Source organism: Paramormyrops kingsleyae, chromosome 14 (genome assembly GCF_048594095.1).
Source record: "Paramormyrops kingsleyae isolate MSU_618 chromosome 14, PKINGS_0.4, whole genome shotgun sequence".
Lineage (NCBI taxonomy): Eukaryota > Metazoa > Chordata > Actinopteri > Osteoglossiformes > Mormyridae > Paramormyrops > Paramormyrops kingsleyae.
The window spans coordinates 27,649,673-27,666,085 of NC_132810.1; the positions used below are offsets into that span (position 1 = coordinate 27,649,673).

General features: G+C 39.0%; 1 long non-coding RNA gene across 1 annotated transcript; it reads right to left on the reverse strand.

Annotated features, from left to right (window-relative positions):
• Positions 1-7,100: 7,100 nt before the first annotated feature.
• On the reverse strand, positions 7,101-15,731 carry LOC111842466 (uncharacterized). The gene is made up of 3 exons (XR_011982544.1): positions 15,613-15,731; positions 12,275-12,342; positions 7,101-7,433 (listed from the first exon to the last, which is right to left on the reverse strand). It is a non-coding gene; the product is annotated as an uncharacterized lncRNA (long non-coding RNA).
• Between the last annotated feature and the right edge of the window lie 682 nt (positions 15,732-16,413).

Below are 16,413 nucleotides of genomic sequence, written 5' to 3' on the forward strand. Positions count from 1 at the left end.
AGGAGCGGACGGAGTGGGACGTAACAGATAGAACGTTTATTACGTAGCCTATGTTAGAACGTTTTTAAAACGAATAAGAAAATAAAATAGAAAGATAAATAAATAAAGTTTAAATAAGATTAAACTAATGAACAAGAAACAAATATAAAAGAAAAACTTCCAAAATGACATTAGGCTACAAAAAATAACAAGTCAGCAGTCTTTAAAAAAAATTAATAAATGTGGGGACGGTATCACGGTGGAAAAGTGATGTCACCGGTGTTGCGTCTTAAACCCGGTAACACCGTCAACACCGTCTATCGTGGCAAGCCTACTTTGTAGTTGTTATTTTTTTGTCTGTTTTATGTGGAAAATGACCTGTATGACTAAATAAAGAGTTTAAAAAAAAAAAGAAGTAACAGAAATGCCATTTTGATAGCAAGGCCAATGCGCATAAACAGACCTGTTTATAATCTGCATGATCGCCGTTACTACCATGAAAATAATTTTTACACTTTAAAATTATTTTTTATATTTTACTTTTATAAATTATCCAAATACTATCATTTTATGAACTGTAAAATGAACAAAACTGCTATTACAAATGTGCGTACAAATGGTCTTGAGTGTGCGTTGATTCTGTTAGAACATAAGAACAATACAAATGAGAGGAGGCCATTCGGCCCATCGAGCTCGCTTGGGGAGAACTTAACTAATAGCTCAGAGTTGTTAAAATCTTATCTAGCTCTGATTTAAAGGAACCCAAGGATTCAGCTTGCACTACGTTATCAGGAAGACTATTCCATACTCTGACTACACGCTGTGTAAAGAAGTGCTTCCTTAAATCCAGTTTGAAATGTTCTCCCGCTAATTTCCACCTATGGCCACGAGTTCTTGTATTTGAACTAATGCTGAAGTAACTATTCGGTTGAACAGCATCCAAACCTGTTAGAATCTTATAGACCTGGATCATGTCCCCCCTCAGTCTCCTTTGCTTGAGGCTGAACAGATTTAGCTCAACTAACCTTTCATCGTATGACATTCCTCTAAGACCAGGAATCATTCTTGTGGCCCTACGCTGCACCTTTTCTAAAGCCGCAATGTCCTTTTTAAGATATGGTGACCAAACCTGCACACAATATTCTAGGTGAGGTCTCACCAAGGAATTGTATAATCTTAGCATTACCTCCCTTGACTTAAACTCCACACACTTGGAGATATACCCCAACATCCTATTGGCCTTTTTTATTGCTTCCCCGCACTGGTGAGAATGACACATGGAAGCATCAACATACACACCAAGGTCTTTCTCATAATCAGCTACCTTTATTTCAGTAGGTCCCATAAAATACCTGTACTTTATATTTCTGCTCCCTACATATGGAGTACCTTACATTTGTCTATGTTAAATTTCATCTGCCAGGTGTCTGCCCAGTCACTAATTAAATCAAGATCCCGCTGTAGCTGTTGAGCCGCTAGTTCAGTATCTGCTACACCACCCACCTTGGTGTCATCTGCAAATTTCACCAGTTTACTGTATATATTGGTGTCTATATCATTTCTGTAAATTAGGAACAATAGTGGTCCTAAAATTGAACCCTGCGGTACCCCACTATGAACGCAGGCCCACTGTGACATTGTGCCTCTTATAACTACTCGCTGCTTCCTATCTGTTAACCAGATATCAATCCAGGTCGCTACAGTTCCTAAAATACCTGTCGCTTTGAGTTTAAGTGAGAGCCTCTTGTGGGGGACAACATCAAAAGCCTTTTGGAAATCTAAGTAGATGATATCATAGGCCTTCTTATCATCAACTTCCTGAGTAGCTTCCTCAAAAAACTCCAACAAAAAACTCCATTTGTTAAACAGGATCTACCTCTCCTAAATCCATGCTGGCTATCCCTCAAAATGTTATTTGAGTCCAGGTAATCTACCATTTTCTCTTTGATTATAGCCTCCATAACTTTACCAGTTATACAAGTTAGACTGATTGGCCTATAGTTTGACAAATTACTTCTATACCCTTTTTTGAAAATGGGCGTTATGTTGGCATGCTTCCAATCAGAAGGTACCACACCTTCAGATAAGGATTTTTGAAACAGTAAAGTTAAGGGTCGGCAAATAATATCCCTCATCTCTTTTAACACTATAGGTAAGATGCCATCAGGGCCCTGTGATTTATTTATTTTGAGCTTAGCTAACAACAAATTCAGATAAGAAAACATTGGTGAATGTCATAATCTTCGTAAAAAAAGTATGTACGTGGGGTTTAAGAACAAATTTGTTTGTAAGAACGGTTGGTGAATGAGGCCCAATGTGTTCTGCCCCGATAGTCCGCTCCTTCCGTGTGCCACGCCCCCTCGTTAACTCCGTGTGGAATCCTCGTGTGATCAGCTGTTTCTGGTTGTTGTCATTAGTCCTCTGTATTTAGTCCGCGTTTCAGTTTGTTTCCCCAGCCCGGTCATTGTATTGTCCGTCTGCATTTTGCCTGCCTTACCTGTAATTAAACCCCATATTCCCCGATACCCTGACGTCTGCGCCTTTGTCTCTGTTCCATCCCCGCTTGGCACGGCAATATTATTATAATTAAATGTATTAATAATTAATAAGAAATCTTTATTTTTAAATGTATTTTATTATATAATAATTACTGTTACTGTCTATCATTGTCTGAATGTATTTTTACTGTCTAAATATATGTTTTTTCCCGCGCGTTCACGGTTTGACTTCTGAGATTCAGATCGAGTTCTAGGTAAAAAAAAAATTTCGAACTGGTTGGTTTGACTTTTAAGAAATTCAAGTTCTAATGAGTTTGAGAACTGAGGTACCACTGTATTTTGTATGGAGGATGAAATGTGACAAAACAAATGAATGGTCTATATATAAATTTTCACCATAAATCAATCAGCTGTTTTGATGGCACGAGGGGCCTATTCAATATTAGGCAGGTGGTTTTAATATTGTGGCTGATAAGTGTATGTACCAGTTGGTAATTTTTTAAAAATGACATTTTTTTCATTTACATTTTATTGGAATGAGAATATCATTCATCTTCTAGAGCACAGGTGTCAGACTCCAGTCCTGGAGGCCCGTAGCCCTGCACATTTTTGGTTTCCCCTTGTTTAACACACCTGATTCAACTTCTTGTGCTAATTACCACATAGCTTTTGAGCTAAAACATTTGTGGTGGAACAGGGAAAGAATAAGCTAAACAGGGATCCGGCCCCCCAGGACTGCAGTTTGACACCCCTGTTCTAGAGGGATTTCAGAGGAGAAATGTATTGAGTAGGTGTCCATTATTCCTATATACAATTGTATTTTTTTTTTTTTACCATAATTACTTTATTAATCTCCGTGGGGAAATTATGTGTTAAATTAATTCTAGTTTTTGATGCACATCTAATTATACTACCAATATATGTTGTCTTTGTAACCCAGACCCCCAGGTCCTCCTGAGTGAGGTAGCCTAGCTGATAACACATTCTAATAAGCACAGATAGCACTCAACATGCAGCTGCTACAGTGCAGGTTAGCAAACTACAGAGGGTGATTAGGAGATAAAGGGGGCATAATATAAAATTCCAATCAATACATCCTAGATTTGATACCAACCTCTCATGCTATATGTGGTCCCTCTAGGTTAATTAAGAACAAACAGGTGCATTGGAAGCACCACAAATTCATATGTGGGGAGAAATAAACGCACAAAATGCATTCTGCCAATGGAAATATTGATAGACAGTGCCCGGCTACTTGTCTACAGAGGCATAAATTTGACCTTTTTGCATGTTTAGAAGCAGTCATGCTTTCAGCATGAGAATGATTTTGTGTCAAATACATTTGCATGTGTGGCTAAGGAAACTCCATTACAGTTAGCTAAATTGGCGAATACTTTTGAAAAGCTAGAGAGAACTCTGCAACAAAGCAACAGATCAATCAGGTAGGCTACCTTCCCAATAAACGCATTTTCCTGACATTTATTGTGAATGAAAATCAGTTTGTACAGGAGATGGCCCTGCACCCAAACCTCTTGTGTTGTTTTTAGGTCCCACCAACATCACCATCTCTGTAGTGCAGAGAAATGACACAGCCCTTCTGCTACTGAAGGAACTAGAGGAACAGTGGGGCTTCATTTGCACATTATTTGACACATAATGACATGATATGATGCAACTGCAAACCTTTAGAATGTGCTTAATAAAAAATGAAGAAATGTTGCACAACACCTGGGGTGCACATCAACTGGGATGAGCACCCAGTATGCCCTCCAGTTCCACTGTTAATCCAGATACAATGACCTTGGATCAACTAAAGAGAGAAAAATTAAAATGCAGCTAAAAGTCTTGGAATTACAAGAAGAATATTGCACAGTTAAAACAAAGAAAATGAGAAAATAAAATGGCCTCAAGCTATTTGTTGATGTTAATACTGTTAATGAGGGAAAAACTGCCATTGCCAAGTGGGTTTAATGATGTTTTTAATAATCTTTCTCACCTAAAGTGAAGGCTCATGGAATCTGTAGCCCCTTTCAACAGCATTGTGTGCGTGTTGTTGATGCTATCATCATCATCGCCATTATCAGCTTCCGGGTCTTCACCTTTGGGAGGCAAGGGAATTTGGCGCGATTTGTATATGTTGTGCAATTCTGCGCGTTGCTGTGATGATGGTTTCTGCCCTTTGTGGACTGTGCCATCCTCCACTGCGAAGGACATTAAATCTTTTCTATTGTTCTGTTCAGGCATGCTCCTTGTCATCTTGTGTGCTCCAAAAATCTAGTTAGTATAGAGATAAATTAGACCATTAAATCTGTTAAGTCATCAATACCTCAGCAATTAACTCAAAGGTTATATTACAATGAATCAATGTGAGTATTACTTACATAGTTGCACAATACAGTAATTAAATATTTATTTCACTCTTTGAGGTACTTAAACCTCACCTGTTATGAAACTGAGCACCGTCTGCTGGGTTTGGAAAAGGAGTCATCAGCCATCTCTTCTTTGGGCATGCCTTATCCCCAAGAAGATGACATCCAGGATGGACATGATTTTACAGTACTGTACCCTGGAATCATGTGTTGAGCCGGACCGCTTCACTACAACATCAAGGATTGTAAGGCTAGCATCCATAACCATCTACACTCACCTAAAGGATTATTAGGAACACCATACTAATACGGTGTTTGACCCCCTTTTGCCTTCAGAACTGCCTTAATTCTACGTGGCATTGATTCAACAAGGTGCTGAAAGCATTCTTTAGAAATGTTGGCCCATATTGATAGGATAGCATCTTGCAGTTGATGGAGATTTGTGGGATGCACATCCAGGGCACAAAGCTAAGGTTCCACCACATCCCAAAGATGCTCTATTGGGTTGAGATCTGGTGACTGTGGGGGCCATTTTAGTACAGTGACCTCATTGTCATGTTCAAGAAACCAGTTTGAAATGATTCGAGCTTTGTGACATGGTGCATTATCCTGCTGGAAGTAGCCATCAGAGGATGGTCATAAAGGGATGGACATGGTCAGAAACAATGCTCAGGTAGGCCGTGGCATTTAAACGATGCCCAATTGGCACTAAGGGGCCTAAAGTGTGCCAAGAAAACATCCCCCACACCATTACACCACCACCAGCAGCCTGCACAGTGGTAACAAGGCATGATGGATCCATGTTCTCATTCTGTTTACGCCAAATTCTCACTCTACCATTTGAATGTCTCAACAGAAATCGAGACTCATCAGACCAGGCAACATTTTTCCAGTCTTCAACTGTCCAATTTTGGTGAGCTCGTGCAAATTGTAGCCTCTTTTTCCTGTTTGTAGTGGAGATGAGTGGTACCCGGTGGGGTCTTCTGCTGTTGTAGCCCATCCGCCTCAAGGTTGTGCGTGTTGTGGCTTCACAAATGCTTTGCTGCATACCTCGGTTGTAACGAGTGCTTATTTCAGTCAAAGTTGCTCTTCTATCAGCTTGAATCAGTCGGCCCATTCTCCTCTGACCTCTAGCATCAACAAGGCATTTTCGCCCACAGGACTGCCGCATACTGGATGTTTTTCCCTTTGCACACCATTCTTTGTAAACCCTAGAAATGGTTGTGCATGAAAATCCCAGTAACTGAGCAGATTGTGAAATACTCAGACTGGCCCGTCTGGCACCAACAACCATGCCACGCTCAAAATTGCTTAAATCACCTTTCTTTCCCATTCTGACATTCAGTTTGGAGTTCAGGAGATTGTCTTGACCAGGACCACACCCCTAAACGCATTGAAGCAACTGCCATGTGATTGGTTGATTAGATAATTGCATTAATGAGAAATTGAACAGGTGTTCCTAATAATCCTTTAGGTGAGTGTATGTATTAATACTGCAATACCACTTAAAATTCATATGCATGCTCAACCACACTTAGGGTAATGATCTTTGTGCCATCAATGACATCAACTACTCTGGGAAAACCAGCAATTTGCACAAACACAGTCAACATTAATGTTGAATGGTGGGGAAATGTATCCACCTATGTATGACATCACACACTGTAAGAGCATTCACAGCATCTGTCAATGGATTACCAACTTCCTGATAGATAGAAAGCAGTATGTGTGGCTGGGCCCCCACCTCTCTGATCCAATGCCCATCAACAAAGGTTCCCCTCAGGGCTATGTCCTCTCAGTCCTCCTGCACTGAAAAAAATATAACACTGGCTCAACTTAAAAAAATTCAAGTAATCTGTCACACCTAATATTTTTGCATTGCCGTAATGTAAATAACCCATTTACTGTTACCTTTAAATTTTTAAGTTCATTTAAACTAATTTCTGAAGGTGAAACACACCAAATATTTAAAGTTTTTCTAAATCAAAATAAATGAGTTGGATATATTACTTAATGTAAATATTTTACTAAATCTAACCTGAAATTATAAACTTAATATAAACCACTTTTGAATGTTTGAGCAAATTAACTTTTTTAAGTTGCATCAAATAAAGATTTAAAGCATTCATAATTTAAATATAAAACGAATATAAAAACAAAAAAACAGAAATTATATTTCTTTAAACGTTATTTATTGTGGAAATGTATAAACATTTCAGTACTAACACCATCGCTCTCCAGTTTTTCAGCAATGGAAAAATAAAAGGTACAGTAAGTGAATTTAACAGCTGTAAAGCTGGGTGCTAAGCCTATAAACTTTCGGGGACATTTTTTTCCCACCCAGCTCCATCAGGACTTTTTGAAAAAATTCAAGAGTGTACTGTAGATTTTTTGGATACTTTAGGTTTAGTGCATATATGAGGCCAAAGAGCATGGCAACAGCTGCCGCAACAGAAGGCACTTCATTCAGGACCTGTGTTCCATCGATGACAATCTTAATGTCTTTGGGTGGATGGAAAGGATCCTCTCTTCCAGTGACAAATATCGCCATGGTTTCCAGCTGCAGTACGACATTTTCTTGCATATCCTGCCGACACACCAAACAAATGAGGACAACTAAAAGAATGCAGACCTCTGCTAAAGTACAACTGTCTAAATAAAAACCAGTTTTTACTTTCGGAAATTCTGGACAGTTTACTGGATATATTACAACAAGAGGTCTTAGTTTCGATTGGTATACAGTGCCCTCAACAAGTATTGGTCCAAATCACATAAAAATGGTTAGCTGACCGCAGAATCATGCTTCTGCCATGGCCATCTCAGTCCCCTGACCTGAACCCCACTGAAAACCTGTGGACTGAGCTGAAGGGAGTGCATAAGAGATGGCTTAGGACCCTGGATGATCTGGAGAGATTCTGTAAAGAGGAATGGACTCAGATGCCCTGTTCTGTATTCTCCAACCTTATAAAATGTTATAGGAGAATACTCAGTGCTGTTATACTGGCAAAGGGAGGTTGTCGAAGTATTAAAAGCAGGGGTGCCAATAATTGTGGCACATGTGTTTTTGTTAAAAATAATTATTCTTAATGAAGGATTTGTTCTTTCTTCGAATAAATTTATTTCAATGGAATGTTGGATATTTCATTTTTTTCAGTGTGAGATGAAGCTGGTTTGCTAAAAGGTGCATTTTTTCTAACCCATTTTACAAATCTTTGCAATGGGTGCCAATAATTGTGGAGGGCACTGTAGGTGTTACAATTAAAATCAGAGTCATCAAAAAATATATTTTCCCCCCACTCTGACATGTTTTCACTTCAATTTCGCCTGAAAAAAAATACAATAGACAAAAAAAATAAAAGAGTTTATTGCCAGGGAAAAAATATCCAGTGCTATGTTGCATCTCAACACCCACCAAAAAGGGTCTGTAGTTGTTGCTTGTGCTAGTGAGAGAGAGATCGCCTTGCCTGGTATTCTTTAATAAGGTGCTCAACAGGTTCACCCAGGTAGATCATCAGAGATTTGAGGATAGTTTCCCTTCTGATGGTGATGTCAACAGTCTGAGTAAAAACAATTAATATTAATTAAAATCTCACTCACACCTACACAAAACAACTATTCAGCTATGAATACCATTGATAGACTTTTCATACAGATACCTCATCTAAAACTTGCAAAGTCCTGGTGGTCTGCTCTTTCACAAGTCCTCCCTTGCTTCTGATGACCTCTAGCAGTTTGGTGGAATATTTGTCCAACTGCACCCAAAGACAGGGGTGCTTACTTGTGAGTGCCTCAGCAACATCGCTGTAGTGACAATCTTCAGGATAAGGTGTGTATGCATAAATACTCTCAGCTAATTTCTCTAATATCTAATATGTCTGACAGCATTTTTGAACTAGGTGTCAGTTTAGTTTGGCTTTTCATGTACTCCACATTTGCCCTCCATAGTTGGCATTCTGTGTCATAGGAGAAGTTTGGGATTTGGAACACTTGTGGCCACTGCTGTGTTCTTAGTGAGTCTGATGAAGGGCTCCTAAGTAGTACTGTGTCATCTGTATGTGCAGACACTGAGGAGTCGTCAGTGTCCAGACCAAATGAAGTGTTGCTACTTACTGAAGGATCAACTGGGTACAAGACAACAGTTGTGGTATCAGGATCTAACTGAATTACTTTGAGAATTGTAAGATCCCTAATCACAGTTGTAGAGGTCAGATTTACAAATATGTTCCCAAAATCTGTGTCCTTGTACTGCAGCCTTATGTATCCCTCTAATCCACATGCATTCTTCACCTCATTGATAAGCTCTTCCAGTGAGTTTGGAATCCCTTTGTGTAGCTCCATTCTGATGCTGTTGTCTTCATTCAAAATGACAAGCAATCGAACAGGTGTCATGCCTGCCATGGTGCTCTGAGAGAGAGAGAGAGAGAGAGAGATAGAGGGGAAAAAATCTGTTGTTAGCTCAAAGAACCATCACAATTTTATGTCATCTCATGTTCAGAGAAAATTAAGACCATCAACTGTGAATCATGAAAAGATTCATAGAAATTGAGAATACAATGTAGACTTGAAATAACCATACTATAGGACCTTTAAATGTTTTAAATGAATGTGTGTTGTGTTCCACTCTAAGACTGACCTTATACGTGTATAAATCTTTTCAGAGTTATCAGTCACATTCCCCCAACTGTGTAGTCAGCCAACGGGTATGGATCTGCTAGGTTGTTTGGGTCAACCAGTTCAACCTCCTTTGTAGGACATATTTTCAGTTCATAGGCTCTGTAATGTTCCCAGTACCATGCACTCAGCTTTCTGACGATGAAAAGCAGTTTATCCTTGACGACGATCATCTGGATTATTTCCACAAATTCAGGTAGCCCTGCCAGTGAGCCATGAGCAAGGATCATTCCATTCCTGTAGTTTAGGCCACTGTAAGTTGCATTTTTAGCCAAGGAAACAGCATCCAACTCTGGGTGCCTCTGCTTAAGAACAAATGCAATATCCTCTTTTAATACATCAATAAGAAGAGTTGAAACATTTGTTACCTCCAGGGAGGGTTTAGGAAAGCTCCATGTGTGAAGGTGATGTGCCATGACAAACTGATGTCTTTGTGCTAAGGACAGAAGCACATTCTTAAAGCAGGTTGTATGCCGCACAACTCTTTTGAAGAAGCTGTGCTTCGCTTCAAAGCGCATGGTCCATAATGCAACTAATGGCCCAAAGTCACAGATTAACTCAGGATAATGTTCTAAAAAATGGTGTTTTGGCAGAAATGTTGACTTTGGGAAAACTTCTTTAAACCTAACCCTATGCTCAGAGATCTTAAAGTTCAAGTATGCAATTGATTCCTGAGTCTGAACTGGAGAAACAACAACTTCCACAATGTCCTTCAAGTCAAGAAGGAGTTTCCAGGCTGGCTCATCAGTGGGCACTTTCTGTCCAAGTAGTAGAGGGAAAAATCTTAACAAATTCCAGTTTTCATGTGCGTTTCCACCAATTGTTTTCCTGGATGCATAGGTCAGTGGAACAGAGTGAGGCCGATTTGTCTTATCAGTCCATTTATAGGGAAAATCTTCAATCACCTTGTTCAAAGTGTCCAAAGTAAAATACCTTTTGGAAATGAATACAGTCAGACATAGAGATATTTCAACAGGAACTATTCCCTCAAATAAATCATGGACAATGTCTGGAGGGAAACCACTAGTCACATTGAAATTTGAGAGTTTTTCTGACAGAACACATTTACTCTTAACACCACAATAGTTACTCACAGATTTTTCCTCAAGGATTTTAAGATGATTTATGTGAATCTCCTCAGTTCTCAGAGAAAAACCTCCAGCTCCAACTTCCTTGTCTTGAATTTCTAACCTATCTGCCATACAAAACCTGCAGACATATCTGCAAGAAAAACTCTCCACAAAACCAGCAATACTGTGTGCGCCAAGGTTGTCTGCAACAACACACTGCAATGTCCCCTTCAAAGTTTTCCCCAACTTATCCACATAAATCCCATGTTGTTCCAATGTTATGAGATCAGTAATCAAAGGCTCTAACACTTTTTCAAACCCATAAACCTTAACATCATTGCTTTTGATCAATGCAACCAAATGGATAGAGGATAACGAGGAGTGACAACCAGGTGGCAGATTGCCTAAGACTCAATACAAGGCACATATTTTGTGTTTTTTACGTGATGTACCAAGGGGATTACATATTTCAAAGTCATCAACATACAAAATCAAAGAAATAGCACATTCTTTTGAGAGAATAGCATTTCTTTTAAGGAGAAGTCCATCCCAGAATGATCTGTATACCTGTTTATCACTCTCCACTGGATGATATATTTCATTTAAATTTAAAGCCTTATTTAGTACAGTTTCACACTTCAAAAGTTGCTGTAAGGATTTTAGTAATGGTACATACTGAAAAGATTTTTTATTCTTTCTATCTAATACATATTCAACAGGTTCCACAACATTGAAGTTTTTTCTGTAGTACATCTTCCGTTTCCAAGCAGTTGACAGTGGGCCATGGTTTCCTATTGCAGCTTGAATGGGATTTGAAGAACAAAGTACAGTGGCTAACTCTTTCACAACAGATTCATCAACTCTGCAACTGTTCTCTTGTAAGAAGTTGAATATAGTATTTTGGGTAACTGGCACAGAGGCAGTTCCAATTAAATATTGCAACTCTTCAAGTAGTTCATTCAAAGCTGCACTTGGCACCAAAAAAGAGTGTTCCAACTTAAGTAAGACTGAAGCTAATTTTACTTCAATAACTTGTGGCAAATCAGTTAATTGTTCATCAGGAAATTCTTCTGATGGTAATTCATCATCTGACTGCTCAGTAGTGCTGCATTCAAATGATTCTACAACAGCAAGGTTATCAACAGGTCCACCAGCAATTCCTGGCTTAAAATCATGAATTGTATGGGGGGTATGATTTCTCCATTTATGAGTTCTGAAAGCACCATAAAGATTTGTTTTATATGAACAACCAACAAACATGCAATTGACAGATTGATAATTTTTCAGATGTGTTCCAATGTGCTGAAAATAGTCTGTCTCATTTGAAAGTTGATTGTTGTCGCAGATGTGGCACTTGAATAGTGAAATACTCTCTTTCTGTGTGGATTTTTGAGCAGGATGGGATTTGCTTAGATGGGTCAGCAAAGCTTTCCATGTCTTGCACGTGCATGGGCAATTCTCATAAGTGCAGGGATAAGAACGGCCCCGTCCATAATGTTGATGATAAAGTTTGTAATGTTTTAGAAGTTCAGATCTTCTTCAATATGAATGGTTACAGTCTTTACATTTCCACGCATGCATTGATAACTGAAGAAAAACATAGGGGGTGATGTGTAAGAAGAACAGGGTTATTGGAGAGTGATCTAATGTTCACAAATGCACTGATGACATTGTACACAGAACTTACCAAAGGTTGACTCAGAACTTCCAAATAGGTTGCACGGCAGAAGTACAATGTATCTGGTGGATGGTTTCCTGAAGTGAAAAGGAAAACTTTATTTAACGTTAGATATTTTAGAATGATTGTACCAATGAAATAAAATGTATATATGTATATATATATATATTGTACAGCATCCTTCTGTACCCTGAAATGCACTTTCCAAATAAAATGTATTTTATTATTTATATGTGTGTGTATGTATATATACAGGTGAAACTCGAAAAATTTGAACATCGTGCAAAAGTTCATTTATTTCAGTAATTCAACTTAAAAGGTGAAACTAATATATGACAGACTCCTTACATGCAAAGCAAGATATTTCAAGCCTTCATTTGTTATAATTTTGATGATTATGGCTTACAGATTATGAAAACCCCAAATTCAAAAGCTCAAAAAATTTGAATATTGTGAAAAGGTTCAATATTGTAGGCTCAAAGTGTCACACTCTAATCAGCTAATTAATTCAAAACACCTGCAAAGGGTTCCTGAGCCTTTAAATGGTCTCTCAGTCTGGTTCAGTGGAATTCACAATCACATAAATAAATTTGCACGATATTCAAATTTTTTGAGTTTCACCTTTATACAGTGTATATATATATATATATATATATATATATATATATATATATGTGTGTGTGTGTGTGTGTGTGTGTGTGTATATGTATGTATGTGTATATATATACACATACACATGCATGCATACATACATACATACAGAGCTCAGAGGATCACAGGCACACCACTCCCTGCAATATCGGACATTTATAACACGCGCTGTCTCAGGAAAACTAAGAGCATCCTGAAAGACCCCAGCCACCCTGCACTAGCACTTTTTACTTTGCTGCCATCAGGCAAGAGACTCCGGGCAATTCACTCACGCACAACTTGATTCAGGAACAGTTTTTACCCCAGTGCTATCAGGCTATTCAACACACAGTAACAGCAACTAACTCCACACTATGCATTGACACCACACAGTAACTGCAACTTACTCCACACTATGCACACAATTGCTGCTGCACTACTTGTGTTCTATGTCTTCTGTGTATTATGTCCTATGTTTTGTCTGTGAGGGAGGGGTTCTCAAGTAAGAATTTCATTGTGCTCTGTACGCTGTACCTTGTACATATGACAATAAACTTCAAACTTCAACTTCAACACATATATTTTACATATATTTTATACTCACACTTATATAAAAAAAACACAGGACACTGAACTCTTGTTGTTATACATTCTGGTGCCTTGCTGTTTCAAAACACTTTGATCTTTTTTTTTTTTAAATGCTTCTAAACAGTGAACTATTATAACTCAGCTCCTTCACTTTGATTCAGTGGTTCAGAAAGCTGTGTTTTTCCATCAAAACCGAATGGTTGATATGAGTCAGAGGCCATATAGTGAACCCGCTATATAGCCAATCAGAATCACCACCCCCCCACTTAAAGACGCCTGGAATTATTTGAGTGTAACATCAAAATATTTCTAAACGGGTTCCGTTTGGATTTAATGTTCAATTTAAAAAAAAAAATTCACGGCAAAACAGCCAAAATAATCAAACTTTACAACTTGGCAAAACGATTTCTGTTGCTGTTTTTCTTTGGCCTCTCAGCATTCACTTTATGTGTAGGCTGTGTGTGTGCTCTGCATAAAGTTTAGCAGGCTAGCGCCAGAAATGCGCCCAGTAAATAAATAAATAAATAAATCGATAGATAGATAAACAAAAATGCGACCGGTGGCTAGCAGTGCTGTTTGAAATTTGACATGTCATGAATAATTTTGTTATTTTAAGAGTTATTTTTGGGCCAATTAAACAAAGGTTTATATAGTCTTGTAGGTGATGCTCTGTTAAATTGCAACATCACTGTATTATTTAACGATAAGCGCATTGTTTCCCACAGTTTTTACCAAGACATCTAAAGGATTTTTTTTAGGATTTTTTCACCTAAAGGATTATTAGGAACACCATACTAATACGGTGTTTGACCCCCTTTCACCTTCAGAACTGCCTTAATTCTACGTGGCATTGATTCAACAAGGTGCTGAAAGCATTCTTTAGAAATGTTGGCCCATATTGATAGGATAGCATCTTGCAGTTGATGGAGATTTGTGGGATGCACATCCAGGGCACGAAGCTCCCGTTCCACCACATCCCAAAGATGCTCTATTGGGTTGAGATCTGGTGACTGTGGGGGCCATTTTAGTACAGTGAACTCATTGTCATGTTCAAGAAACTAATTTGAAATGATTCGAGCTTTGTGACATGGTGCATTATCCTGCTGGAAGTAGCCATCAGTGGATGGGTACATGGTGGTCATAAAGGGATGGACATGGTCAGAAACAATGCTCAGGTAGGCCGTGGCATTTAAACAATGCCCAATTGGCACTAAGGGGCCTAAAGTGTGCCAAGAAAACATCCCCCACACCATTACACCACCACCACCAGCCTGCACAGTGGTAACAAGGCATGATGGATCCATGTTCTCATTCTGTTTACGCCAAATTCTGACTCTACCATTTGAATGTCTCAACAGAAATCGAGACTCATCAGACCAGGCAACATTTTTCCTGTCTTCAACTGTCCAATTTTGGTGAGCTCGTGCAAATTGTAGCCTCTTTTTCCTATTTGTAGTGGAGATGAGTGGTACCCGGTGGGGTCTTCTGCTGATGTAGCCCATCCACCTCAAGGTTGTGCGTGTTGTGGCTTCACAAATGCTTTGCTGCATACCTCAGTTGTAACGAGTGGTTATTTCAGTCAAAGTTGCTCTTCTATCAGCTTGAATCAATCGGCCCATTCTCCTCTGACCTCTAGCATCAACAAGGCATTTTTGCCCACAGGACTGCCGCATACTGGATGTTTTTCCCTTTGCACACCATTCTTTGTAAACCCTAGAAATGGTTGTGCGTGAAAATCCCAGTAACTGAGCAGATTGTGAAATACTCAGACCGGCCCGTCTGGCACCAACAACCATGCCACGCTCAAAATTGCTTAAATCACCTTTCTTCCCCATTCTGACATTCAGTTTGGAGTTCAGGAGATTGTCTTGACCAGGACCACACCCCTAAATGCATTGAAGCAACTGCCATGTGCTTGGTTGATTAGATAATTGCATTAATGAGAAATTGAACAGGTGTTCCTAATAATCCTTTAGGTGAGTGTATATATATGTTTCTAAAGAATTTCCTCATTGTGGGATTAATAAAGTCAATCTAATGTAATCTAACCTATATACGCTTCATCTGTTACAATCCAATTTAGCAATGTTTTAATTAGTGTTTATATTTTTTCAGAGTTTAAATCTTACCTTTCTGTAGAAGCAGCTACTCTCTTCGGGTCCCGCTGAAAGTTATGTTGGCTGACCAGCAATCGTCATTTCAACTTCATACTCCCGTTTGAGGCGGGAATTATACCGCCAAAACAACGTTTTAAAGACTGCGCATGCGCAAATCACACTGAACCTAATAAAAGCGCTTTGATCAAAATGAAAAATTTCGCTTTGGTTACCTGATGTCAGTAGCATTATAGTAAAGTAAAAAAAACAATTCACCCATAAGCATAAATTAGACAGCTTAGTTTAAAAAAGCAAATTAATATTTTTTTAACTAATGGAATGAGAAAAAACACATTAAACAAACGACAGCTATGGTTTACTTTTTTTCAGTGTGTTTTCACTATACACAATTGACTACACATCCAAGGACAGCCCATTCTTGCATAATCAATCTGAAAATTGCACATGATGCAACTACAGTGGGCTTCATCTCTAACAACAACGAGACCAGCTGCTGTGAACAAATTGACCATCTTGTGGCTTGGTGTGCTCAGAATAACCTAGAGCTCAATGATGCCAAAACTGTAGAGAAGAGGATTGACTTCCGCCGACAAGCCCACACACTCATCCCTCTGGAAGATTAAGGGTCAGGCTGTGTTGGTGAGTCTTTAAAATTTCTAGTGTTCACCATCTCCAATACTGATACATCTATGCATACTGCCTTTGAGACATCTGAGGGCACAGAGCCCGAGGGTGCTTGGGGGGGCTTGCCCATCACTGAGGCTGAGGTGGCCGGGGTGGTTAAACAACTCCGTGGTGGCCGGGCCCCGGGGG